The sequence below is a fragment of the Canis lupus genome, chromosome 25 (assembly GCF_003254725.2).
Source record: "Canis lupus dingo isolate Sandy chromosome 25, ASM325472v2, whole genome shotgun sequence".
NCBI classification, from domain to species: domain Eukaryota; kingdom Metazoa; phylum Chordata; class Mammalia; order Carnivora; family Canidae; genus Canis; species Canis lupus.
The window spans coordinates 1,298,092-1,324,201 of NC_064267.1; the positions used below are offsets into that span (position 1 = coordinate 1,298,092).

Genomic DNA, 26,110 nt, shown 5'->3' on the forward strand with positions numbered 1-26,110 from the left:
CACATAAAATGGCGGGTGGTCCCTAACTCATGCAACCTACTAACTAACTCAAAGTAAGAAGGAAAGGCCAGAGCCACTGCCCTTCCCTTCTACTTCTCTTCCTATGCTGACACTATATATATAAACCCTGGACATGTGTACAAAGTGTTAGGAATTTGGGTGAGTATGCTGACTGGGGTAGAGAATGGAGTGTCTTCTAGACAGACTTTCTTCTCATCAGTTTACTTATTGCACAAGGATTTATTATTGAATCCCCTACTAAGGGCTAAGCATTGATTTACTAAAAGATAAGTAACACTGGAAATGAGGAGTAGACACTTCTTGAGCACCTAATATATGTAGTAGGTAAGTACATATCTATTTCTTATTCAACCCTGAGATAAAGGCATAAGTATTCTCATTTTTTTAAACTTAGTGATAGAAAGGTTATACAGTTTAACCTGGGTCTCAAGACTAAAATGTGACCCAAATGGATTTGAACCCAACCCTCTCCTTCCACCATATTGTCTCAACCCTCACAACTAAGAAACAAATATAAGAATATGTTTACCTTTGAAGGGACTAATGTTGTCATAAGGTGTGCCATGATGCTATGAGAGCACATGGTGGAAAGTAACATTCTGATCAGACACTTCTGACCCTCACCTAGTCTTTATGAGGCATAAAATGTGGGAGACCTCTAACATAAGGATCAGAAGCACTGTTTTGTTTATAACAGCACGCAATTCCCAAAGCAGCCATCCTGCCCAAGTTAATGGTCTGCTGTATGTTTTAAATTTTGTACACCTTTACCCCAAGGAGCACCTTGATTATATGGCTCCTGTAAGAAACTTAAAAGGAATGCTTATTCAAGAAACTCATCTGGACAGAGAAGCAACAATTATTCAAACAGAAATCCAGTCTGAGTAACCATCATATTATCACTTTTACAGAGGTCATGAGAGAAGCAAAAGTATTTCTTTTAAAAACGTAAAGCATTTTGGGAATCGACATCTGGTTAGTTTGCCAGGAAAAGCATATAAATTTTAAAAAGCCTTTAAATAACGCTTTAAGATAAAGTACTAAATTCTAGTAGAGAACTTTCTTGGCAGTATCCGTTTTTTTGTTTTTTGTTTTTTGTTTAATATATCAACCAGTAAGAAATGGAATCATAGAAATAAGTTGGTAAAAAATCATCTTACTATTGTAACAGAGTATTATCATTATAAAACTCCTAACTTGGGAAGGTCTCCTGCCAATTTATTTTCTTTCCAGTACATGGAGGAAAATGATAGCCAGTCTGTGTTCTCTGGGGACTAGGGTGGGACTCGTAGGCTAGGCCCTAAATCGAAAAAAGCAGCATATTTGCATGAAGGGGGAAGCACAATAAACCCAAAACACTGAAAAATGAAAGTACCTCGTTCTAAAAATTTTGCGCCCCCATGCTGACACCAGGGAACAATTCTTTGCTCATTCTCCATTCCACATTCTCATTTGGTACTCTTCGACTGGCAGGATTTATTTTTCACTTTAGTAGTTGAAAAATAAAGGAGCATATGTCCTGCGGGTGAACTAAATCAGGGCAGGAGAATGAAGTCAGTATAATGGGTTAAGCACTTGCCACTGCTAGCCAAGTGGCAGAGTCAAGGCTCCTGTCCCAGCTGTGTAGGACTCACTTATTCAAACAGCCATGCCACAGCTAATTAGGTTCACCCAAACTTCCAGTCGGTTGATTCAGCTGCAGTTGTTTAGACACGGTCTTTCCCCACAGCAGGGACCAGACTGGAGCTCTTTCTAAATGGCTGGAATGACCAGTAGTAGCAAAGCCACCCATTCAGACCACGCCCCTAGTCTAGAAAGAGCCCATGATCGCAGGCTTAAATTATGGGTTGAATTGATGCAGTGTTTCTTTTTCCAAAGTGGTGGAAAGACTGACTAACCTGTGTTTGTTGCTTTGCTATTTTAGGTACAGTGGAATGTTTAATACTCAGTTGATTTCACAACTTTTTGCACATGTTTATACAATAGAAGCATTTCTATGAAGACTTTTTTTTTTTTTTTTAACAAAAGATTCCCTTCCCCCTAAGTATTGATGACTGATTGTTGGGACTTTCCTACATTTCTTGAGCTGGGTGTCTCCTCCCATAACCACCAGCATGTTATGCAATGTTTCTTTCAAACCCTCCTGCTCAAAAGTCTCCAGACCCAAGACTTGTCCCTGAGGGACCTCACCCATAACACTCTTTAGGTGAGCCATGTACAAGTCCACCTAGCATCTTCTGACTCTCAGGCCTCCATTGGTTGTACAGGAAACTCAGGTAGAGTCTGACTTGAGATCTCCAGTTGAACAAACTGATCCACAGATGATGGGAACAGTCTCTGCTCAGCTTTCTCCTTCTGCAACTTTTCTCTCCTTTCCTTTGTCCCCAACCTTCAACAGTCAAGTAAAAGAATCCTCTGCTTCTGATGTACAAACAAGCCTGATTGTGACCATATTTGATCCGCCCCCTCCAATGTGACCATCCATTCTAGATACACAGCTCTGGCTTAGCCTTGGCATCCCCCATCCAGTGCAATTCTGCCATTTACCCTCTGATCATGAGTAAGGGTCATGCCAGAAATAGGCCTTGAGCCTTTGGAAAATCACCTGAAATTAATATTACCCTAGAACATAGGTATCTGACTAATCAATAATATAAAATCAGATAAAGTTAAAATTGTAAAGGGAAACTACAATTGATGCTTCCTTTTGGTTGCTATAGCTTTGCTTCCAGAGAAAGAAATTATCTCCTCAAAGAGCTATGTTGACTTTTTCCTCAGATGGTAACTTGTATACTTTTTAGTGTTCATCTGGTAATATGCTTCGGTATGTTTGATTTAAAAACAGTGGAAGAGATGTCACAGGGTAATACCTGAGTTACTGTCAGACGAATAGTGTATAGAATTGCTAAATCTTTAAGAAATATAAAAAAGGACAAAAGACCATGTTTTGATCTTTCTGGGGTACCTGGTACTAGCCATAAAGAGTCAGTAGGGCTTAAATAGCTTGCAACGATCCACTCTTGGCTCCTCTCAACCTCTCACACCTTATATACAGTTCTCTCCATTGTCACTTCTCTCCACTGTCACTGCCACCATTCTCCATCATTTTCTTCTGGATTACTTCTATAGCCACCCCTTGGTTTCCCCACTCCCATCTCTGTTCTCCTCCCATCTGTTGTCTGCACACAGCTTTTAAAACATACATCAGCACATGGCATGCTGCTTATGCTGCCAGATGCTCTGTCCCCACTCACTCCCAAAGGACACCTGACTTCTCATTTTTCAGATCTTAGCTTGAGTGTCACCACCCTCTCTGAGTAGGTTCTCCCTATCATTCTGTCTCATTGCCCATTCCTTGTTATTTATTTGTTTGCTGTCCAGCTAATTGTCTGCCTTCCCCTATAGGCTGTCAGCTCCACAGGGCAGAGAGCATGCCCATTTACCCACCAATGGATATCCCACACCTAGCATGCCACTTGGTACATACCAGGTACTCAATCAATGTGTGTTGGATGAATGACAAAGAGGTACCTGAATTGCATGTTGATAGTAGAAAGGAGTTGGCATTCAGAGGTTAAGAAATTGTAGTCCATATTGTAAATAGGCAAAGGTGAAAATGAAATCATATAAGAAAAAGAGAAGTAGGAAAGTGCGTGAGGGCACTTGGAGCAGACCAGTACACAGACGACTTGGGCAAGGAGAAGCCTGAGGTGGTTTGAAGAAAGTAGGCCAGATGTGGGGGGCATTGTCACCACCTCATCGCTCCCCATCTGGACTGGCATGGTATGTCTTACCTGGGGTACATCAACTTGGACCTCATAGAAGCTCAAGTGACAAGTCCCAGAGAGAATGCCATGGCCAATTTCCATAAAGCATGTGCTCCCCAAGTGCATGCTGTTACACATTTTGAGACACCCACAGGATATCCTATACATTCAAGAGATTTATAAAAAAAAAAAAAAAAGATCTGAAAAGAACATTTGGAAAGCTCTTCAGAATGCAAGTTCGTACAATCAGAAAATGACATAAGAAGAATAACTTCTGGCAATGGTGATGATATATAACCCAGCCATTTACTAGAAGTATGGAGTTGGAGGTGGGAACTAGCTAGCAGCTTGAGGTGTCACTGAGTTCCCATTTAATTCTCTACTTCTGTTACTGACCTGGAATTACAACACCAGGGCAACAGGACACCCTGTCTATTAAAAGTCTCTAGTGAGGAATAAATCACAGTGTTTATAGTAAATCTGATCTTTGTCACAGGATCTCCAGCCTTATTTCAACACATTAATCCTACAGTAAGAGAACCAGGTGGATGGGACACAATCCTTATATTCACAAGTGTTTCAGATCACGGCCCAGTGTTTACTGATTTGATTAAATGTTATCTCATACCCAAGACACTTGGTATGGATGTTGGTCAGGAAAATGAGACTGGGATGCTGGTGTTGGGTTGGGCTTCTTAGGCCAAAGGAAAGTCCTTGACCCAGGAAAAGGAAAGCTAACAATAAAATTGCAGAGGAACAATCTTGGCCTTTATCCCTTTGATAAGAAGGGGAAGGAATGGGAGAGTAATGTTGGCTTAGTTCCCAAAATGTTGATTAAGCTCCTGAGGAGAATGGTATTGGAATCTTAAGCACAGTATTGTATGAATTGTTCACCTGTAGGAAGTTGTAGACATATCAAGCAATACCTAAATTCTTTACCCCTTTCAGCCAGCTAACTAATGGTTTACCACTCTACTTCAGTATGTTAGGACATGGGTGTGCCAGTGTGCAGCACAATAAAGTACACGCCCCAAAGATCTGGAGGGTCTTATCCAGAGAGCTATGTGGAGAAATTAAAGATTAGGCTTGAAAGTTCAAGATGGTGGATTCTTGTAGTCTTTTTAGAGCCAAACCAGTGATTTAGCTTAAGTAAGAGTGTAAGAAAGTATAGGGAAGGGCTTCAAATAGCATGGGAGATGCATTCTCTAAAGAGATAATCCTGGGCAAAGAAGCTATATCTCTGTTCCCAAAGTTCAGATTCAATATCACAGATGGGAAATAGGAGCATCACACTTGACCTCAGAGATAATTATTCTCCAAATGCCCAGTTTCTAAGCCCAGTATTCCCTGGAGGCAGTGGGGTTTGGCGGGACGGGGGGATGGGGGGTTGGGGGGAGATTGATTCCTTCTCAACCTCTGAAGGCCAGGAAGCAGAACTGGCATAAACCATTAACTGGGATAGAGTCTTCCCCTGGGCTGTATGTTGCTCACCCCTACCCATGCGAATCTCATTCCATTAAAGATGCACAAGAGACTTAGATGATCTTCCCACCTTTGCAATTTTCTTCAATAGCCCAATAAACTAACAGCAGTCTCCCTCTCAAGAACTCTGGCTACAGCATATTACACAAATTTATTGATAAAAAGAACATTAATATATACGACATACCCTGAGGCTGATGCATTACAGTAGATTAAGGTCCCAGAACTCATTAAGTTCTCACAATGAATATTATCTAATGTCACTTAGTCTCTTAGCAAATATTGCTGGCAGAAGTCTCAGTTTCTCTCCATAGAAGGCCAGTGATTACAGCTCCACTTGGAGAGGCCATAGCTCTAGAGAAATGGTACCAGAGCAGGGGGTTCCTTCACTAAATGGTGAGCATCTATTGGGCACAGGAGAGTATGCCCTCTGCACAGCTGACTGCTTCCTCACACAGAGGGATTTAGGCAGGAGGGTTCCCTATAATAACATCTGTTTCTTCCATCCATGAAAGCATGGGGCAAGTGTTGTCCAAGCTGGGCAATAGGATAGGTAATCCCACCACATAGGTTTTTCTGGTGAAGTTCCAAATATAGGCTTCCTTGATCTTGGACCTTAGGCTTCTCCAGTGCTAAAAGAAGTGGGGGAATCGGAGAATGAGCAGCAACCAGGACAGTAACAATTGGCATGTGACTGATTATCAGGCTCGTGTAGAACCTAGTACTCTGTTTCCTTCCATGACACCTACTTTTAACTGCCTATATGTATTTCTTTACCCCAATCAGGTTTTAAAATTACCTTTGTGGGTGAGACACAGCCTCTGCTTTGTAGGAAGAGTTTCCAAATTAACAACATCTCACTTAATTCAGTTGTGCTATGTCAGCTCATAGATTGTAGAATTCCCACCTTTATTCATGTGATACCTATTTATGTAAGAGAGGCACAAGAGATATACACTGTCTTTTAAGAGACATTTCTATTGGTTTCCACCCAAGCACCTTCAAAAAAAAATCCACTCATAAGTCTTTAAGTTACTTTTGCCTTTTGGAATGTTGTTTTATCTGTTCTCTTCTCCAGTCTCTGTATCTGGCCATTTTGGTTCTTTCACCACATTGGAAACTTAAAATGAAGGTTCTCATCATGCTCCAACTCTCAATGCTACAATTAAGGCTTTCGAGCAGTTATGCATAGTAACAGAAGGTCTTTCATTTTTAAAGTAAATTGCACATCCAAAGCAGCACCCAAGTATCTCCGATCAGTGATCAGCGTGTACTCTTTTCCTTTTCACACCTGTCCCCTCTGTCTTGTAGGGTTCTCTTCCACACAATAGCCTCCTCCCCTGTTAGGGCGAATCTCAAAACAACCATCTCTCTAGTAGGTTAATTCAGATGTAAATTTTCAGAGTGATCATTTTTTAAACTCAGTATCCCAAATTTTTCTCATTTTTACTCAAATTTTTCCCTAATCTTATTCAGAAATCCCCCTAAAGAGTGTATGTAGAGGATTGTCTATTCTTCTGCCGTCATCTTGGTAAGATGGACTTATGTATTTTCTGAAATTTTATGTAAACAAAAAGTACTACATGTAAAACTGCTTGAAGAAAAGCAGTGCATTATATAATACGGTGGTTTCTAAACCTAGTCAATAATTTATCACTTGGGAAGTTTGTAAAGATGAAGATCCTCGGCTTTTATCCCACAAAATTCTGATCAAATAGGTCTGAGATGTGGTCAAGGAGTCTGTATTCTTACACAATCCCCTCCCCCCAATAATTCTGATTATCAACTGGGTTTGGGTTCAAACCTAAGGTATTATTACAATTTCTACAATAAAAACTGACTTCTTGGTGTTTTTGTTTCATTTTATTAAACCCTACTTTGAGATAATCATAGATTGACTTGCAGTTGTGGAAAATACAAAGAGATTACATATATCCCTCGCTTAGTTTCCCTCAACAATAACATCTTGCAAATCATAGAACAATATCATAACCAGGATACTAACATTGATACAATCCACTTACCTAATTCAAATTTGCCTACTTTTATTTATACTCATGTGTGTGTGTATGTGTGTTTAGTCTACTTTATCTATGTGTATGTTTGTCGATGTACCACCATAATCAAGATACAGAACAGTTCTAACATGACAAGTGTTGCCCTTTTATAGCTACTCTTTCCTTGGTAACCATCAATCTGTTTTCTAGTTCTTAAATTTTTTCATTTAAACAATATTTTATAAATCAAATCAAGAAGTATATGTGATAGGTTGAATAATGGTTTCCCAAAGATGCACATCCTAATTCCTTGAACTATGGATACATTACCCTACATGGTAAAAGATACCTTGCAGATGTGATTATGTTCAGGATCCTAAGAGAGGGAGATTGTGGAACCTGGATGGCTCAGTCCGTTAAGCATCTGCCTTCGGCTCAGGTCATGATTCTGGGGTCTTGGGATGGAGCCTTGCAACGGGCTCCCTGCTCAGTGAGAGTCTGCCTATAGCTCTCCCTCTTCCTCCCCCACCCCCAAGCTTGGGTGCTCATTCTCTTTCTCAAACAAATACAATCCTTAGAAAAAATTTTTTTGATTAAAAAAAAAAAAGAGAGGGAGATTATCCTGGATTGTCTCAATGGGTCCAATATAATCACAAAAGTCCTGATGAAAGGAGACCAGAGACATAGTAGCAGGAGATGTGGTGAAGGAGATTGGAGGGATACCAGGGAGGGGCCAACAAGCCCAGGTAGGCATCCTCTAGGAGCTGAAAAATTCAAGGGAATGTATCTTCCCACAGAGTCTCCAGAAGGAACCAGCCCTGTCAACACCTTGACTTTTCAAGGCTATAGAGACTGATTTTGGATTCCTAGTTTCTGGAACTGTGAGATAATAAAATTGTGTTGCTCAGGCTGCTAAATTTGTGGTAATTCATTGCAGCAGCAAGAGAAAACTAATAAGTAAGTTACCTTTTAGGATATCAGCTTTTTTCTTCTCAGCATAATTCCCTTCAGGTTTATCCAAGTTATTGTGTGAGTCCGTTGTCTGCTTCATTTTATTGCTGAATCATATTCCATGGTGTGGATGAATGACAGTATGTTTGAACATTCATCTGCTGGAGAATATTTGGATTATTTCCACTTTGAGGCTTTCAATAAGCTGCTATTACCATCCACATATGGATTTAAGTATGAACATACATTTCTCGGCGATTAATGCCAAAGACCGCCAACTGCTGATTCATATGGTAATTGAATAGTTCATTTTATAGGAAATGGCCAAACTATTTTGAGTGTCTCTATCATTTTAAATTCCCACCAGTAATGTATGAGTGATCTAATCCTGTCTCCTTTATTTGGTGTTTTAATTAATTTATTCATTTTTAATTTTAGCCATTCTGAAAGGTATATAGTGATAACCTCATTAGGCCTTTAATTTTCATTTCCCTAATACCTATTGATGCTGAGCACTTTTCCATAGGTGTATTTGCTGTAAATCCTCTTTGATGGAATGTCTGCTCATATCTTTCACCCATTTTCTAACTGGATTATTTGGTCTTTTACCATTGAGTCTTAAGAGTACTTCACATAGTGTTCATACTACTTTTAGTCTGTAGCTTATTTTTTCATCTTGTTAAGAGGGTCTTTTGCAGAGTAAAACTTCTACATTTTGATGAAATTCATTTTATCAGCTTTTCCTTTTATGGATTATGCTTTTGGCATCAGATCTAAGAACTTTTTGCCTAGTTTCAGATCCTGAAGATTTTCTAAGTGTTTTCCTGAAAGTTTTATAATGTTACACTTTATTTTTAAGTTAGTGATCTGTTTTGAATTAATTTTGTATAATGTGTGAGGTACAGGGTTGAGAGTTTGTTTTTGCTAGCCTGTAGGTGTCCAATTGCTTCAGCAACAATTTCTGAAGAGGATCTTCCACTGAAATGCTTTTGCACTTTTCTTGAAAGAAATTAAAGGAGCACAATTGTGTGGTTCTATACCTAGGTCTTTTATTCTGTTCCACTGATGTTATGTCCGCCCCTCTGCCAATATCATGCTTGTCTTCATTACTGTAGCTCTACAGTGAGCCTTAAGAGAGGGTAGAGTGATTTCCTCTCTCTTTATTCTTCCTTGTCAAGATGATTTTAGCTATTCTAGGGTTTTCATCTCTCTAGGTAAATTTTTTTCTAAAGATTTTATTTATTTATTCATGAGAGACAGAGAGAGAGAGAGAAAGGCAGAAACACAGGCAGAGGGAGAAGCAGGCTCCATGCAGGGAGCCCGATGTGGGACTCGATCCTGGATCTCCAGGATCAGGCCCTGGGCGGAAGGCGGCGCTAAATCGCTGAGCCACCCGGGCTGCCCTCTAGGTAAATTTTCGAATAAGTTGTCCATGTCTGCAAAAAACTTTGACCAGTATTTTAATAATAATAATTACATTAAACCTATAGATCAATTTAGGGAGGACAGGTATCTTTACCATATTAGATTTTCCCATCAATGAGTATAGGATGTCTCTCCACTTAGATATTCTTTATCTTTTATCAATGTTTTATAACTTTCAGTATACAGATCCTGTACATGTTTTGTTTAATTTATACGTAAGTATTTATTGGGGGGGATTTTCTACATTACATAACATAACATTACATAACATTTTCATGTTATCTGTAAGAAGGAACATGTGATGATTTTTTTTTTAGTCAATGAGAAAATTCTAAAAGCAAACATACATTTTGGACTAAAAAAGAGCTACGACATCATGGTTTTGAAAGAGAGCTGATTTTACTATGGAAGCAGAAGGGCAGAATTTAAAAAAGAGAGCACTTGTCTCTATTCAAATATACGTAAGAAAACTGTCATTCCCATAGCACCAAATTTTCTCTGTGTTGAGCTGGTAACTATGTCACAAGATAAAAAGCAGTTTGGCTTTGATTCCCATAATTGAAACCAGCTCCATCAGGCATGATTTATGCTGTCCTTGTTTTGTAGACTAGGAAGTATGGGCCAACTATGGAATTAGCTTTTCAATCTGCATGGGCTTATGACTCCTCCACTTTTAAGGGCATCTTCTGCCATCAAAGGGATGCCAGTGTATCAAAACCTATGTTCATTTAAGTAGGGGACAGACCCTAGGCTCTTGGGGTCTCGGGGGTGACAACAGGAAACCAAGAGCTGTGAATCCCCAGAGTCATGTCAAAAACAGAAACAATACCCCTGACGTTTATTCTGCCAATCTAACTGCCGGACCACATTTCCTCCTTTTAATTTCCACTCTGTCCTTCACATAATTACATCAATGCTTCTCTGTGTTTATGACACATGGCACAGTTTAGAGAGCTGAATGTGAAATGCTCCACCTGAGAAGGCAAATTACTTTGAACATTTGTTTCATTTGGACTGAAAGGTGATCTTAAACACACTGAATTCAGGTTCATCTCTAAGTAAGGCTCCAGAGGCTATAGCCTAGAACCCAGGGAGTCTAGGAGACCAGACCACAGGAACCCAGGAAGGCACTGGAATAAGGGTTTGGAAATCTATCAGGACTTCCTTTAATTCTCACCTCTTCCCCAAAGGCTTTATTTCAGATTTCCACCCCATCTGTGTGTGTGTGTGTGTGTGTGTGTGTGTGTGTGTGTGTATGCTTCTTCTGCTCTGGAATCTATGTGATGATAAGCATGGCCCCAGAAATGTACCCACTACAGGCTTATCCACTGGATGAATTTTCCTCTGCCCGTGACTCTCAGGGAAAGGATTATGACTACATTACTTTCTTAGGGGGTCTACCCTGAGACCACACAATAGAGTCAGGGGAGTGGGAACTTATTGTACAAAAAGACTCTGAGGAACTATTGAAGGGTAAGGTGGGGAGAAATTCAGTAAGTGTTGCACAAAATAAATAGTTGGATACCAATACTTTTTCCATTAGAAACTTGAAAATAGAAATCCCCTAACTACCTATTAAGTCAGTTTGTTTATGAGGCATCAAGGCTGAGTTTTACCATGCTATCAAATCCTTCACATCTTGACTCACAACCCAACAGACTGGTCACAGTTTTGTTTCTACCTAAAATTGCAATACTTGAAAGATCAGAATATTAGGATTTTAAGCAACTTGGCTCAGGAAGTACAGACAAATCTAGTGATCTGATAAAATTCTGACCCCTAAGGAAAGTGAAAGGCTGACAGTTATCACAAAACAGAGGTTTTCAGTCCTCCTTTCAAGACTGCATGACCTAAAATACACCATTTAACCTTCCCAATTCTTCATTTCTTTACTTGTGAAATGAAAAATGGCATCTACCCAGTTACCTGGTTTGTCTTCTAGTATTTTTGTATAGATCAAATGAGTTAGTGACTGTAAAAAAATAAAAATAAAATGCTTTGTAAGCCACAGAGCACTCTAGAAATATAAGATACCATAAATCATGCTTGTCTTAAGATTCACATTTCTGAAAATAAAAATAACAATCCTATAAAGTACCTTGTGTTTATTTATTTTAACACAAGGCGAAAAAATAATTTATGTAAATGTCCATACTGATTTTTACAAGACCCTTTTCAGGTTATTTGGGGCAGAAAATATTGTCATCACTTTGTTGGAGGCAAAAATGAGGACCAAATAAAACTGCTTGCCAAACGTCACATAAAAAGTCATGGAACAAGACCTTTCAGCTAGGATACGATGTTAAAGAACCCAGTGTCAAAACTTTAGTCCAGGTTGCCATACTATTTACATTACAGGGGAAAAGTGTTCCTTAGCATTGAACATTCCCGGATGATGACCTTTGAACCACTTTTTCTGGAAGCTGGAAGCGCTGAGTTGGCCAGTAGCTCCCTGAATTTCATTGTTGCCCTCAACCTGTTTTTGCCTAACAAACACAGAGCACCCCTCTAGACTGAGCTGCAAGATCCCTGCTGCTCTGCAGCCCTGTGGGAACCATGCAAAAAGACTCCAGCTCCTAGGATTTCATTGTGAGCTCTGAGTCAGTCAAAATGCTCCCTTTGGTGCTTTCATGCTCCTCCCAACTGGCATGAAGATTCTGAGAGGCAGCAAACAACAATGCACCTGCTTCTGCCTAAATTTCATGGAGTGAGGAATCTGATTTCAGAGAGAGAAGCACCCATTAGATAAGAGAGTGTTTTTGCCTATATTCACTTAAAAGACAAGCAGAATCAAACAACATTTTTTACAAATACCTCCTCAGAGACCAAAAATAATCTGCTCTTCTAACACACTTTAAAAGGGAGACTAGCTTCAACACCCTGTCTTGGATAGTATGGCGGAAACCAAAAGCAGGTTTTCCTGTAGATTTACTCCATCATGTTTGTCCTCAACCGTGGTGAGTGGCCCTTGTTTCTTTCTCTTCTATTTAATAACAGAAATAGCTCTGCAAAGGTCTGAAACTGGAAAAACCAAAAGCCATTTCATGGCAATGGCATCATTAAAAGCATCTCTCATTATTTCTTTATTAGGGTGCATCCTACAATGGAAACGCCCAAAGAATCAGCCTGTGCCCATTTATTATCAACACAGGTATCCCAGATTTATTCTGCTGTGTTAGTTTAATTGGAATATTAGTGAGAAATGCAGGTTCCCACCGAGAAGGTATTGAAAGTCAAGATAAATCACCCCAAATAACATATGGCTTTTTCCTATGAAGATCATAAACAATTTGTAGGCCACTTATTTTCCAAGGACAGGGTTTTTTTGTTTTTTTATTTTTTATTTTTTGTATCAAACTGAAATCTAAAGTAAGGTACATTGATTTACAGGAAATGGTCCCTTTACACACAAATTCATCATTTATAAATACTATTCAGGGGGCCAGCTTGAAAAAAGGCTTACATGTTTGAGCCAAGTATGTCATCAACCATGTCAGTATCTGTTTATAAACAGTTTTTCCCAATTTGAGGCTCCAAAGTTCACAAAAATATTTGTTTTAAATCATTTCAAATAAGCAGCATAAACTGTTAGGGCTCACTTCCAGGGAAAGTTGTCTTCACTTATATTTCATAGAAAAAGAGAAAGGTGGGTGGGGGTGGTTAGGGAATAAAGGGGTAGCTAATTAGGAGGTAGTGCCATTTTCCTTGGAAATGGGATAGGTGTTTTCTTTCTCAAACTAAACACACACAGAGAAATGATGTGTATCCCTGTCTCCTTTATTGTGAGAACTTAGAAGATTCCCCAGAATTTTCCATTTGCAACTCTGAGCTTACAGACAGCCCTTTTATTGCCCAGTATAATTTATTTGCAGATCTTAAAATGTCCATATGTCATGGAAGATATGAGCCTTCAGTGAAAGGTACCAAGATGTGTCCAAGGACGACTTTTCCAGAGCCCTGTGCCTGCGTCTTGATTTAAGGGTGATGTGCTTCTAGAACATTTAAGCCATGAGCACCACCAGGAGTTTAGACAGGGCCCTGCACCCACCCGCCAGTCCCCCACCCCCACCCTGCTCTTCAGTATTATTGGATACGAGTGCAATGGAGCCAGGACATTTTTTATTTCCAATTCTTCCAATCCAAATAGGAAAGTTTTCTTCTTTTTGGAAAGGGACTCAAAGAAGGAAAATACGTTGAGAACATAAAGATGTCGGAGAATTCCCCCATCCTCCCAGGTTGGGTCTACCTGCAGTGCCTACTTAGGACTGTGGTATTTTCAGTGCAGAAAAGGCACAATGGCAGGAAGGCGAGGGCAAATCTCTTTTGCTTTCTGCTAGGTCTTTCCTCTTGAGTTTCAAAGAAAAATATACAATATCCAATACATGTGCACTTCGAACAAGCCCAAAGCCTTCCTGGAGGCCACAAATTATCCAAGTACGACCGAGAAAAGAACATTTTTGAGATTCAGTGGAAGGTGATTGTGCTAGGGAAGGCCCTTCCCGATATCTGACCACGAAACCAGTGACTTTGCCTGGGCTGGTCAAATGCTGAAATGGAAAGAAGGCCTAATGACAATCGTCAGCCTCAATCCTGAATGCTTAGTTTCCATTCACATCGCCATGAAAATAGGTTTGATCTGTGTTGGTTCCCAAATCAATGATTTATTCCACTTTGCTCAGCATTGGAAATGCCGGTACTGTCACAGGCAGAGGAAGGGAGCATTGGTTCCTTTGCCTTAGAGTACAAAGAACACTCTTCTGATCCCATCTTCTGCACAGTCCACTGCCAACTGTACCAGAGAGACAACAAGAATAAGGGAGACATGCGCCTCTCACCTACCCTGTCTACTTTCCCCAAGTGCATCCAACATGCCTCTATGCCCATGGCCTGGAAACATCTGCTTTGTTCTGCGTCCCATGCAGACACATTGGATGGTTCTGAACCGTGACTTACTTTGTTTTACTTGGCCCCCACACCCCATCTCATCCTGCATATTCTGAGACCAAGTTAAAAACTGCTAATTAAGGATGTGTCTGCAAGAGATGCCTGGGTGGCTCAGCAGTTGAGTGCCTGCCTTTGGCTCAGGGCGTGATCCTGGGTCCCGGGATCGAGTCCCACATCGGGGTCCCTGCATGGAGCCTACTTCTCCCTCTGTCTCTGCCTCTTTCTCTGTATCTCTCATGAATAAATAAATAAATAAATAAATAAATAAATAAATAAATAAAATATTTAAAAACAACAAAAAAGAATGTGTCTGCAAGAAGAACCAGATAACCATTTGGGCTTAACTGTCTGTGTACTTCAAATAATCTATCTGGCTGGGGAGGAGAGATGGGAGGCTTTTTTGCTTCTCGCCTGTTTTAGTTTTAGGTTCTTCTTTTTCTTCTTCTTCTTTTTTTTGGCTTACAGAGACTCCCAGACACCTTCTCGACCATCCACACCCACAAGGCATCCGATGCCCGGGGCTCTTCTTCCACATATTTCTGTTTTCTTGCTTTATATATTCCTGTTCCTTTTTGAGGAGTGGGACACTACAGGCTTGGGTCTTGCCTTCTTTCATTTCAAGCCTCATGTACTTTAATTCTCCAGCTAAGTGATCTTCACTCTGGCCCAGAATGTCTTCAGATTGCTCTATTTGTCCCTTCCAAATCTCTTTCATACATTATACTAGGAAAACACCCTGGGAGGTAAATTAGTTTCTATTTCTTTCATTTCACAAATGGGGAGGCTGAAAGGAGAGAGAGATTGAGTGTAGAGCACCGAGCTAGAGGTAAGCAGTGAGTCAAATGGCCAGTCCTTCTTTCTAGCTGCTCGCATAAGGAGGTAGCTCTCTTCATTCATTTCCAAGTCCTCCATGGAGCTCCAGGGACTAACAATAGAATGCATGGCTCACAAAGCCTGATTGCCTTCTCGATGGGAACCTTTTCTGTGTAGACTGATTCTTCTACTTTTTGTACTGGCAGATGCTGTATTCCAAGGGTACCTGCAGCCTCTCCATCAATGTGCAGTATTATGCTGGGACCCCCTTTGGGTTCAGATAAAATTGTTCTTTAATTGGTCTTAGATGGTTACTGTTTCACAATCTCTGACCTCCTTGCTCCCCTTCCAGATCCCCAAGAGCCAAGAAAGCATATGATCACTTCTGCATGCCATTTCTTTATTTAACCTTCCTGCCAATCAAACATTTAAAATCCGTCTCAGGTCATGACAGAAAATTTAACTACAGCGATTAGCCGCAGCTCATCAGGAGCTGCAAGAACCTGCTGGAATTTTCTTCGGAAATCAATGCACTCAACTGTGACATGCTGATTGAGATAATGAACTACAAGATGAAAACTAAGGAATAATAGGATGGATATCTTTTTTTTCCCCTCCCACTAAGTTGCAAGAGAAAAGCAAAATGAAAAAAGAGAAGGGGGAGGAAGCTAGACTAAAGTTGATTTTCTAAAACATTCCTTGCTTAATTTTCCCCACCTAGATCTGATTAAGTCCACTGTTATCCAAGGTATTTGCAGATTTCCACCAGTTGTGGCTTTCAGGTTGAAGAATGTCTTTGAAAAAAGGTAACTTGAATTTGTCTTCAGCTGTGTGAGTCTTAAAAGCCACAGTGCCAACAGCTTTGCTCCAAATCCCTTTTCCTTTTACCCCTCCTCTTCCCAAGGATCAACTTTAATATTAGTTTTTGTTTGGCACCAGTACTTTGTATTGGATGTCTGAGCTTTAGTCGTTGGCATGCAGACCCAACCCACAGTGCCCATTTGCCATTGTCCCCCTAGAATTCCAGAGGTGTCTGAGCCACCTGGCCCCACTGCCCTCTCAAGGGAAGCGCGACCTCCACCCAGGGGATCCGGTGTGTGGAAGCCAGTTCCCACGGTTCCATGCTCCAGCCTGGCTAACCAGGTCCCCCTTCTCCCAGAGCACAATGGAGTGGGGGTGAGGCGCGAAGGCTGCCAGGAAGATTTCGTTCTCTAAAGTCACAGCCCATCTCTTATGGAGAACAATGTAAGCAGTAATCATTGCAGAATGAACTTCAGAAAGATTGCAGTGGAGGCTTCAGGAGATGGCACATGGGTGCACTGTGTGCGTGTCTGTTGGGAAGGTGGATGCTAATGAGGAAGAAATAATTTCTGATAAATATCTCAAAGTCCTTTTGCGATTCCAGATCACTCACATTCAAGACACTATAAAAGCAGAGATGACAGCCCTGACATAATCTTAATTGACTCTGTAGCTTATTTACTGAATTATCATTCATCTTAATGGGTAAGTTTATGTACAGGTCTACATTAAACTTTTGTGGTGGTTACTGCACAAATAACTATATCACTCACCCCCAAAAGAGAAAATGCATGTGTATATACATACATATCAACAGTGTGATATATACAAAATCATCAACATCTTGAAACTAATTAAAAATGAAATATGAATTGATTAAACCTCACACAAAAAATAATGCTTCTCAAGCTTCATTTAAAATACACATAGAGGGGTGCCTGGCTGGCTCAGTCGGTAGAGCATGTGACGCTTGATCTCAGTGTTGTGAGTTCAAGCCCTATGTTGAATGTAGAGCTTACATTTAAATAAATAAATAAATAAATAAATAAATAAATAAATAAATAAATAAGATGTATATATAGTACACATTTACAGTAAATTCATACATATATATGCAGTAAAAGAAAACATTAACATTTGTGTGCACATTTTCCCTTTCTCTCTGGTTTTCTGACATTTGCTTCTTTTTTTTATAACTGACCCAGAGAAAGACACTGCCGAAGAGACGAGGCAGCCAAGCTAAGGGGAGAAAGCATGAGAGTCAGTCCCATGGGCTAGCTACCACCCTATCCCTGATGAGGCATGTGACCTGAGCACATCTCTTTATCCTTCTGTGCCTCATTCCTATCAATAAAAGAGCCTTTTCACATTATGTGATAAGGAGATGATGGTAGATAGCTCACAGCATTGCAAACCTCTCCACAGAGATCCACAATTTCATTGATGCTAAGATCTTTAACGTTGGAATTTCTCTGAACTTACTGTTCATTTTACAGTGGATGATGCATCATATTTAATAGTAGCATCTTTTTCCCCCTAATGGTAAACAATGGTGTTTCTTACAGTTGATGATGCCACATTTAATAAAATACAGCTTGGTTTAGAAGTGTTTTGAGTTAAAGGGTTTACAGTATTATTCAAAAGTCACATTTCCTCATTCAAAGGAGATCGTTCATGGAAGAACTCTCCCTGACCTGTTCTGAATAACTAAAGACATTCATTGAGTTACAAAGTACTCAGCTGAACCAAAAGGAGTGGCTCAGTAAGTAGAAGAAAAATATGTCTCTCTTAAAAAGTGTCCTGACATTTTTAAGAGAGACATATAGAGGCTCCCAGGCGTCCCAGTTGGTTAAGTGCCTGCCTGCCAGAGCCCAGAATGGAGCCCCACGTCAAGCTCCCTGCTCAACAGGGAGTCTGCTTCTCCCTTTCCCTCTGACCCCCCAACTCTGCTCGTGCTCTCACTCTCAAATGAATAAAAAATCTTTTTTTTAAAAAATGTCATGCTTAGAAGAGCTCCTCACTTGGTTTGTCACTATCCTGAAATTCTTAATAAGTTTTGAACAAGGGGTCCTTCATGTTCATTTTACACCAGCCTAGAAAAATGATGTGGCCTGTTCTGATGGGAAATTTATTTCATTAAAAAAAAATTAAAGGCTATTTGATTCTTCTTACATTTGCCTTCCAGCCCCTGGTATGGGAGACTTTCATTTTCTCAAAAAAGGTTATGAACTTTGTGAGGACTTGAATCAGAGCATTTCAGGCACACGGTGTTCTGTTTTCAGAGTCTGTAGTGGCTCAAATTCATGCTGGAGAGTACTTACATACTAAATTTTGAAGGTTAGTGATAAAATATTTCAAAACCTTATTCTTTTAAATAAAGGGCCTTAGGGAAAGTACCATACTTTGTTACAATTTGAGGGAGAAGTCTTCCTGAAACTTCAAGATAGCTTTTCATATGTCCATGTTATATATGGCACATCATGAAGTTTTTTCCTAAAGAACATTATTTAAAATGGAGTTACTATAAGAATCTATGCTGGTTATATTTTTTATCTTCAGCCAGTATCTACATCTTTTGTTTTATTTGAGACCAATATGGTGTAAGCACTTGGACAACTCTCTCTGCTAAAACCAAGAGAATTAAAGTCCCTCCTTTGATACTTGTCATCTGGAGCCAAATTTGATTCAGCAATAAGTTGTGAGCATGATTCTATAAAATATATACTTAAAACTCAGAGTTTCTGGGTGATCTGAGGGAGGATGTTGATGGGATGAAATAAATAGACTCACTTAAAACATGTGGAATTTGTAAAATCTGCTCAAATATGTAAAGATCTTGCCAAAGTCTAAGATTAAATATTGTCACTTTCAAGCTTGTTTCAAAATTGAATATTTCTAAAGGTATCAGAGGTGTGATTGGTTTGTCTAAAAGCTTTGGGAAGCAGGAAGATACATAAAGACTTCCCATAAAGGTCTCCCTTGCTTTGGGAGCAACAAAGATTCAACTAATGAACAAGACAAAGGTAACCGTGTTACATAGGAAAATAATCAGTGAAATTAAAAAGAAATCAATGCAGATGATACCAAGAAAACCCAAATCCAATCACTGCTTTTTTTTTTTTTTTTTTTTTTCCCAAAGGAAATATATCCATGGAAGAAAATGTCAAAGGACACTCTCATTATTGTTAACCTCTGGGCCCAAACCACAATATAAACTGAACTGAATTAGACTGGATCACTCCATTTAAAGATTTCCAAAACAGATTCAGTAATGTCTATCTCATCTCAAAGATTGAGGCACAATCTGCATAATATTAACAGCTTACGTGTAGCGTTTTTAAAAAAAATTATATAAAGGGGTACAGCGTAGGATAAAAAGGAACTTAAAATCAGGGTTCTTGGCCTCTGGTTCCTTAGTCATGTCACACTGGTTCTTTGGAGGGTTCCTCTTGATTCCTCCCTGAAAGTTATCTGATGATTCTATAGAATATTCCTTCCCACCAGAGTCACATTTCTTATGGGAGCTCTTCTCTAGAACTATCTCTAAAATTGTAGAGGTCTGTTTTGTAAAATCCAGGGTGAGTGTTTTCAGTGCCTTCTTCTCCAGGACAAATATATATAAAAAGGACATTGTCACCTTCTTCCAAAATGTTTAATAGTATATATCACCAGCCCTCCATCTCCCCGTCTTTTTGAGTTAGAATTTACTCTGGCTTAATAACTCCTTGTATTGCTTTCTCTCTTTTCTCTCATATCTAGCAATATCCCCAAAATGCAATATCATGCCTTCCTTCAACCTTACAGAGGCAAGAGCCACCTTCATTTCTTTTGCTTCTTATAGAAGTTCTGGAAGAGTTGGCGTAGGGAGAAGAAGGGCAAGAGAAAAATAATGGGAGCAAGTGTCTTGTGATCATCTGTGAACAGATCCTTAAAAAAATGAGTTGTTGGGGATCCCTGGGTGGCTCAGCGGTTCAGCGCCTGCCTTTGGCCCAGGTTGTGATCCTGGAGTCCCGGAATTGAGTCCCACATCAGGATCCCAGCATGGAGCCTGCTTCTCTCCCTGCTTCTCAGACACAGGTCTCTGCTTCTCTCTCTCCCTCCCTCTCTGTCTTCATGAATAAATAAATAAAATCTTTAAAAAAATGAGTTGTCTTTCCAAGGCAATCACTAATGTTATAAAAAATTTCAACATTAGAAAAATGTAATATGTATTAGAGGTCATATAAGTGTAAAGCTTTATTATTTCCCTTTCTAAGGCAAGAGGAAAAAAATATTTGGGAGCCAATAATTTAGAAAATTTTATCTTAATGAATAAATGCGTCAACCATTTATTTCAGTGTTTCTCTTCTAGGAACAATTTCGCTCCACTCTCTTACCCAAGTGGCTATTTGGCAATGTCTGGAGACATTTTTTATTGTCACAACCTGGGGAGACTGGTGACATCTAACAGGTAGACGCCAGGGATGCTGCTAAAAATTGTATAATGCACAGGACAGCACTCCACAACCAAGAATGGTCTCATCCACATGCAAATAGTACCAAGGTTGAGAAATAATGCTCTCCTTTTATTACAGATGAACAGGAGGAAGGGCTGACTCATTAGGAATTGCCTTCACAATCCCTAAAATGGGTACGTCAGCCACAGGGGAGTCATCTGCTCAAGGGTTGTTCTTGTGGAGCCCCTGAGTCCAGTGTTTCTGATCCTCTCTTTTTTCCCTCTTTGTCATTTTAACTACACCAGCTCCTAGAAGCTTAATCACCCCCCCAGTAATTGGACCAACTCTGCCCCCTGTCTATGATTTGAACAGCTGGAAAGTTGACTTTGACATGCAGAAATCAGAAGTCCTGAAGTTCAAGAAAGCAAAAATCTGTGTGGATGCTTAAAAATAACCTGGTTCAAAGTGTGTCGAGAGGTAGACATTCTAATCATAAATATCAGGGAGTGTTGCCTAAAAATGTTCTAAGTAAAATCTGAAAATATGACAGAAAGTCTTTTGTTGGTTTGATTTTACATGAAAGTCAGAGTTTGAGGCAGTCAAGGTTATAGTGCTGATTTGTGAGAACTCTCAACTAGAACACCGTCTTACCTTCCCTCTGTGAAGCTTTAGCTACAGCCCTACAGTGTTTGGGTTCTTTTATACCAATTTACTATGATCATACTTCTGCTTCTATTTTTTCTTCTATATAATGTGGGAAACTGACTTTTGTGGACATTCCTACTGTGAATATTTGCATTTTTGAACACTGTCTGAATGGCACCATGTTCCTCAAACAACTGAAATCACAGACCCTTGCAGGTAGCAATCAGAGTAATTACATACAGATAGAACTTATGCTGAGCAGAAAACCGTAGTAAATTCACTCTAAAATATAAAAGAAATCAACCATAAAAGTGCAGTAAGAAGTAAACATTTGTCTAAAATAGTTTAAAAAAGAGAGAGAGAGAAGAGAGAGATTAGAGTTTTATCATTCTATTAGAGTCATTTATATTTTTGTATATAAACATGTTTATATGTACATGAATATATATGGACACATGTATACATACATCTATAGCACATATATGTCCCTCTCTTAAAACTTTTCAGTTATTAACTTATTTTTATATTCTTGTCTCCAATAACAGCAAAATGCAGAATAGTACATATTATAAAGGTAGGCACATACTAAGGGGTCTGAGTGGTGTCAGAAGCTGAACAATCCACTCCAAACTTCGCTCACCACACATCTGAAAAGGAACAAGTCTCTTTTCAGTGCATGTAACACATTTTCATGCTAAAACTTTGTTCTTTAAAGAATATATTTTTTCCGGGGTACCTGGGTGGCTCAATTGGTTAAACCTCTGCCTTCGGCTCAGGTCATGATCTTATGGTCCTGGGATCGGAGCCCTGCATTGGTCTCCCTGCTCAGTGTGGAGTTTGCTGCTCCCTCTTCCTCTTTCCTTCCCCACCCATGGCTCGCCCGCACCACTTATGCTCTCTCTCATTCACTTTCTCTCTGTCAAATAAGAATCTTTAAAAAAAGAATATTTTTTTTCTGTTATCCCAGAACCAAAAGGAGATAGTGTAAGTCATTATTTCTCAGTTACTGCTAAATCTTCCTTATTCAATATTAATAATAAATAAGATAACTCTGCCCCCCAATAAAAAAAGAGAATATAGAGAGGAGAGAGAAATAGCTTTGAGAAGGGAGTGATGTCCAGTGGGACCTAATCTTAAAGAAAGGGTCACAGTATCACAGGGTAGAGTTTTCTAGTAGAGATTTCAAAATATCTGTATTAGCTTTCAGCTTTAATTTAGAGGAAATAAGCCACTTCTTGGGGTCCCACTTTCCTCACCCGTACAAATGGGTAAGTAATGACATGTTAAGTTGCTTTGAAAATGCCTAAGAGCAACACATATTTAATTTAATACTTAATATGAAAGCTACTAAAAGGAAACTCTTCTCCCTGTGGCACCCTCGTGTTTAGAGGACAAGGCATACCTGTAATGAAGAGTGGCCACTTGGCGCCATCATTAAAACTGTGGTCAGCTTCCATTAGAATTTGTGCCATGGAACGGTTCCTCTGTCCTCCCTTCCCTCATGAATCTGCATCAAGCAGTCATCAGCTAGAAAGGAAGTGACCCACACTGATGAGTTCTAGCATCTCAGTAGCTGTTCCAATTCATATACTTGAAGCATGACACACACTGTTATGAACTATGGCAATGAGAGTTATCTATGGTCCTTATCTCCTCTATGGCCAAATAAGGTGGTAATGATGGCAGTTAACAGTAACTCTAATCTGCAAATAATAGCTAATATTTATTGACTTTTCAACAAGTATCAAGCCCTGAGCTAAATTCTTCCCGCTGATTTTTTTTACTTATTGCTCACAAAAAATTTATGAGAAACGTTTACCATTATCCTCACTTTACATATAAAGAAACGGAGGTACAAGATTAATTTTTTGAAGCTCATATAGAGAGTAAGTTTTGGAGGCAGAATGAAAGAGTTCTAAAAAAATTATTAAATTATCCAGACTCTGCAGTGAAATGTTAATGTTCTATTTGGCATTCAGGGTAAGAGAGTAAAGAAATGGGAGAAAAGAACACAAAGGAGAGAATTTTGCAGAGACAATGAGATTTAAGGTGTTAAAGCACTGTCAGCCCGAGATGGAAATGGTCAATTTTTGTAACAAATCTTTGGGAGTGCTCATCCACACCTAGGTTTTCTTGCTGAACCTGATTACTAAATCTTTGATGTTGGGGAGCATGTCTGATACTTTGAATGCCCTGTGATACTGGGCAAGCACATGCATAAACTCTGTCCACTCAGCAAGCACATTTTCCATAAAGAGCTGGAGGTGACCAAAGTGCATTTACAGCTTGAGCCCCACTTACTTTGTGCAGTAGAACAAATTCAACTCAAAGAATATCACGGGGCATTTGCAGCCCCTGAAACTTGTCCCTTGAGGAAACAAAATGGAAATTACCCTTTCCCAAATAGGACTATGTTAGGAGCAGACTCTGGGTAAAATTTCATTGCGAGCAAAAACTAAGCAGGCCCTAAAGAAGGAGTGACTCACCCAGGATGCTATCATAGATAAGCAGCACATCTACCCCGAAGATAGCCAGGTGGAAACAAATGGTGACGATTTAAGAAGGACCCAAGGAGAGAGATTTGACTTAAAAGTTGATCCGAGAACATTTTGGAAAAGTCCAGTTTTCAAGAGTAATATTATATGAGCAGAGGGCTTTGGTGTATAATAAGGGAGCCACACTGAGTGGGACCAAAGAAGATGCCGATGACACATGGAGGAGCTGTGAGATGCAGAGACGTGGGGCTGGAACAGACAACTGTGAAATAAGTTTGCCTGCCGAGGACCTGGGAGTGGCAGAAAGCAGACATCAAAGTGACAGGAAATGTACAATTGCTGTGTTATTGGTTTTGATGACTTGAGATAGTGTTGGCTAGTAGGAAAACATTCATATGTCCAGAGGGATGAATATCATACATTTCTTTTAATTTTTAATTATTAATTATTTATTTATTTATTATTTATTTATTCATTCATTCATGAGAGACACAGAGAGAGAGGGGCAGAGACATAGGCAGAAGGGGAAGGGAACTCGATGTGGGACTCAGTCCCAGGACCCCGGGACCACGATCTGAGCTGAAGGCAGACACTCAATCACTGAGCCACCCAGGTGTCTCAAATATCATACATTCCTAAGCTGGGTCTCAAACCACCAACTTGGATACTCAGATTGGGATTAAACTCCAGAAAACTCATGGGACCCTTTCTGCCACAAACATGGATTCATATAGATACAAAAAACAATTATTTTCTCCCCAATTTAAAGGATTGTGAAGATCAAGAATGTTGGCATTTCTTTCTGATAGCTATAAACCATGTTTTCAACACCAGCCAAAGATTTAAAATGGAATCCTATTAACATGAGTAATCTTTATTTTGCTGATTCATGTTTACATGTATGATTGCAGGACCTCCACTTGTTCCTTAACTATAAATAGGAATCCCCAGGGCTCATTCATTCTCACCTACATTTCTTTGGGCTCCTCTGTGGGATACACAGCAGTTGTGTTTTCTCTCCCACCCATGCCTTCTTTAGGACCATCTACTACCCAGGCCTCAATTTCCAAAAGCTGCAATGAAGCTTCTCATCCCTGCCTCTGAAATCCACTGTTGAGCTCTTTCCCACCATGTCTCTGAGGGTCACTGCTGTGACCACTACAACCCATCACCCCTTAGGGCCCAGCACCACGGGGACCCTTTCCAGTGCCACTGCACCTGCTGTGACTGAACATGTTCTTTCTATGTTGAAACCCTAATCCCTATTGTGATAATATGTGGAGGTAAGGCTACTGGGAGATAATTAGGTCATGAGGATGGAGCTCCATGATGGGATTAGTATCCTTCTAAAAAGAGACACAAGGGAGTTTGCTTCTCCTCTCCCTCTCTGCCCTGTTAGCACATAACTAGGAAGAGAGCTCTCCCCAGGAACTGAATCTGCCCACACCTTGATCTTGGACTTCCCAGCATCTAGAACTGTGAAAAAAAAAAAAAAATCTGTTGTCATTTAGCCACTTAGTCTGTGGTATTCTGTTATCACAGCCAGAACTGTCTAAGTTACCACCTTTCTGCTTCTGCCTCAGTATAGCTGGCACATGGGAGGCATGTTCTCTGGGATCCTTAAAGGAGGCCACACAGAAAATCCATGCAGAAGTGGGGGATGGCCTCTTCCCTTGAGTGTGACCTTTTGGTACATGAACACAAAAGTTTCATAGCCAAATTAATCTGGTGGCTGGGAGTGGGGTGGGTGAGGAGCGGACAGACACATGGATGGGCTTCATGCTGTGGCTTATGCCTGCAAAATCAGCTCTGTCATACAAACATTCACCAGGCTACACTGAGATTGCTGGAAGATTATAAATGCATGCCTAACTGGGGTCTCACAGAGGTTTTGGCTGGTTTACCTTCATTTCACAAAATCAGCGCTTCCCATTTTAATGGAAAGAACATGTCCTATTGAGATTTGGGAGACTCTTATCCAACTACCTTACCAGCAGCCCTAAGCTCCTGGGCAATTGGGGGTGGGGAAAAAGGGGTGGGAGCATCAGGGGAAAGACATGTTCCTAAAGTATGGTGGAGGGAAATGTTCTCTCCTGTCACAGACCAAGACCAGCAAGTCCTGTGGGTGCTCCCTAAATGCCGTCATCTACAACTTCTCAAGGAACAAAAGGCACATGACATCCTTCTTCTGGGTGGCAGGAGGTACTGGATAAGAAGCAGAGGCAATAGAACGCTCAGAGGGCTTCAGGTTAGGAACTAGAAACCACTGGCCTTGGAAGGATTTAAGACCCTGCCACTTGGACCAGGGGGACATGGTATCATATGGTGTCATA

General features: G+C 40.1%; 1 protein-coding gene across 2 annotated transcripts in view; it reads right to left on the minus strand.

Moving 5' to 3' along the window:
- COG6 (component of oligomeric golgi complex 6) overlaps positions 1–26,110 on the minus strand; it is a 185,712-nt gene that overhangs the window by 13,220 nt on the left and 146,382 nt on the right. The window contains exon 19 of one of the 2 annotated variants that reach the window (XR_004817203.2): positions 22,685–22,809. The exons of the other annotated variant lie outside the window; for it this stretch is intronic. The gene's annotated coding sequence lies outside the window, so the exon portion shown is untranslated. The remainder of the gene's footprint in view (positions 1–22,684; positions 22,810–26,110) is intronic. 2 annotated transcript variants of the gene reach the window in all.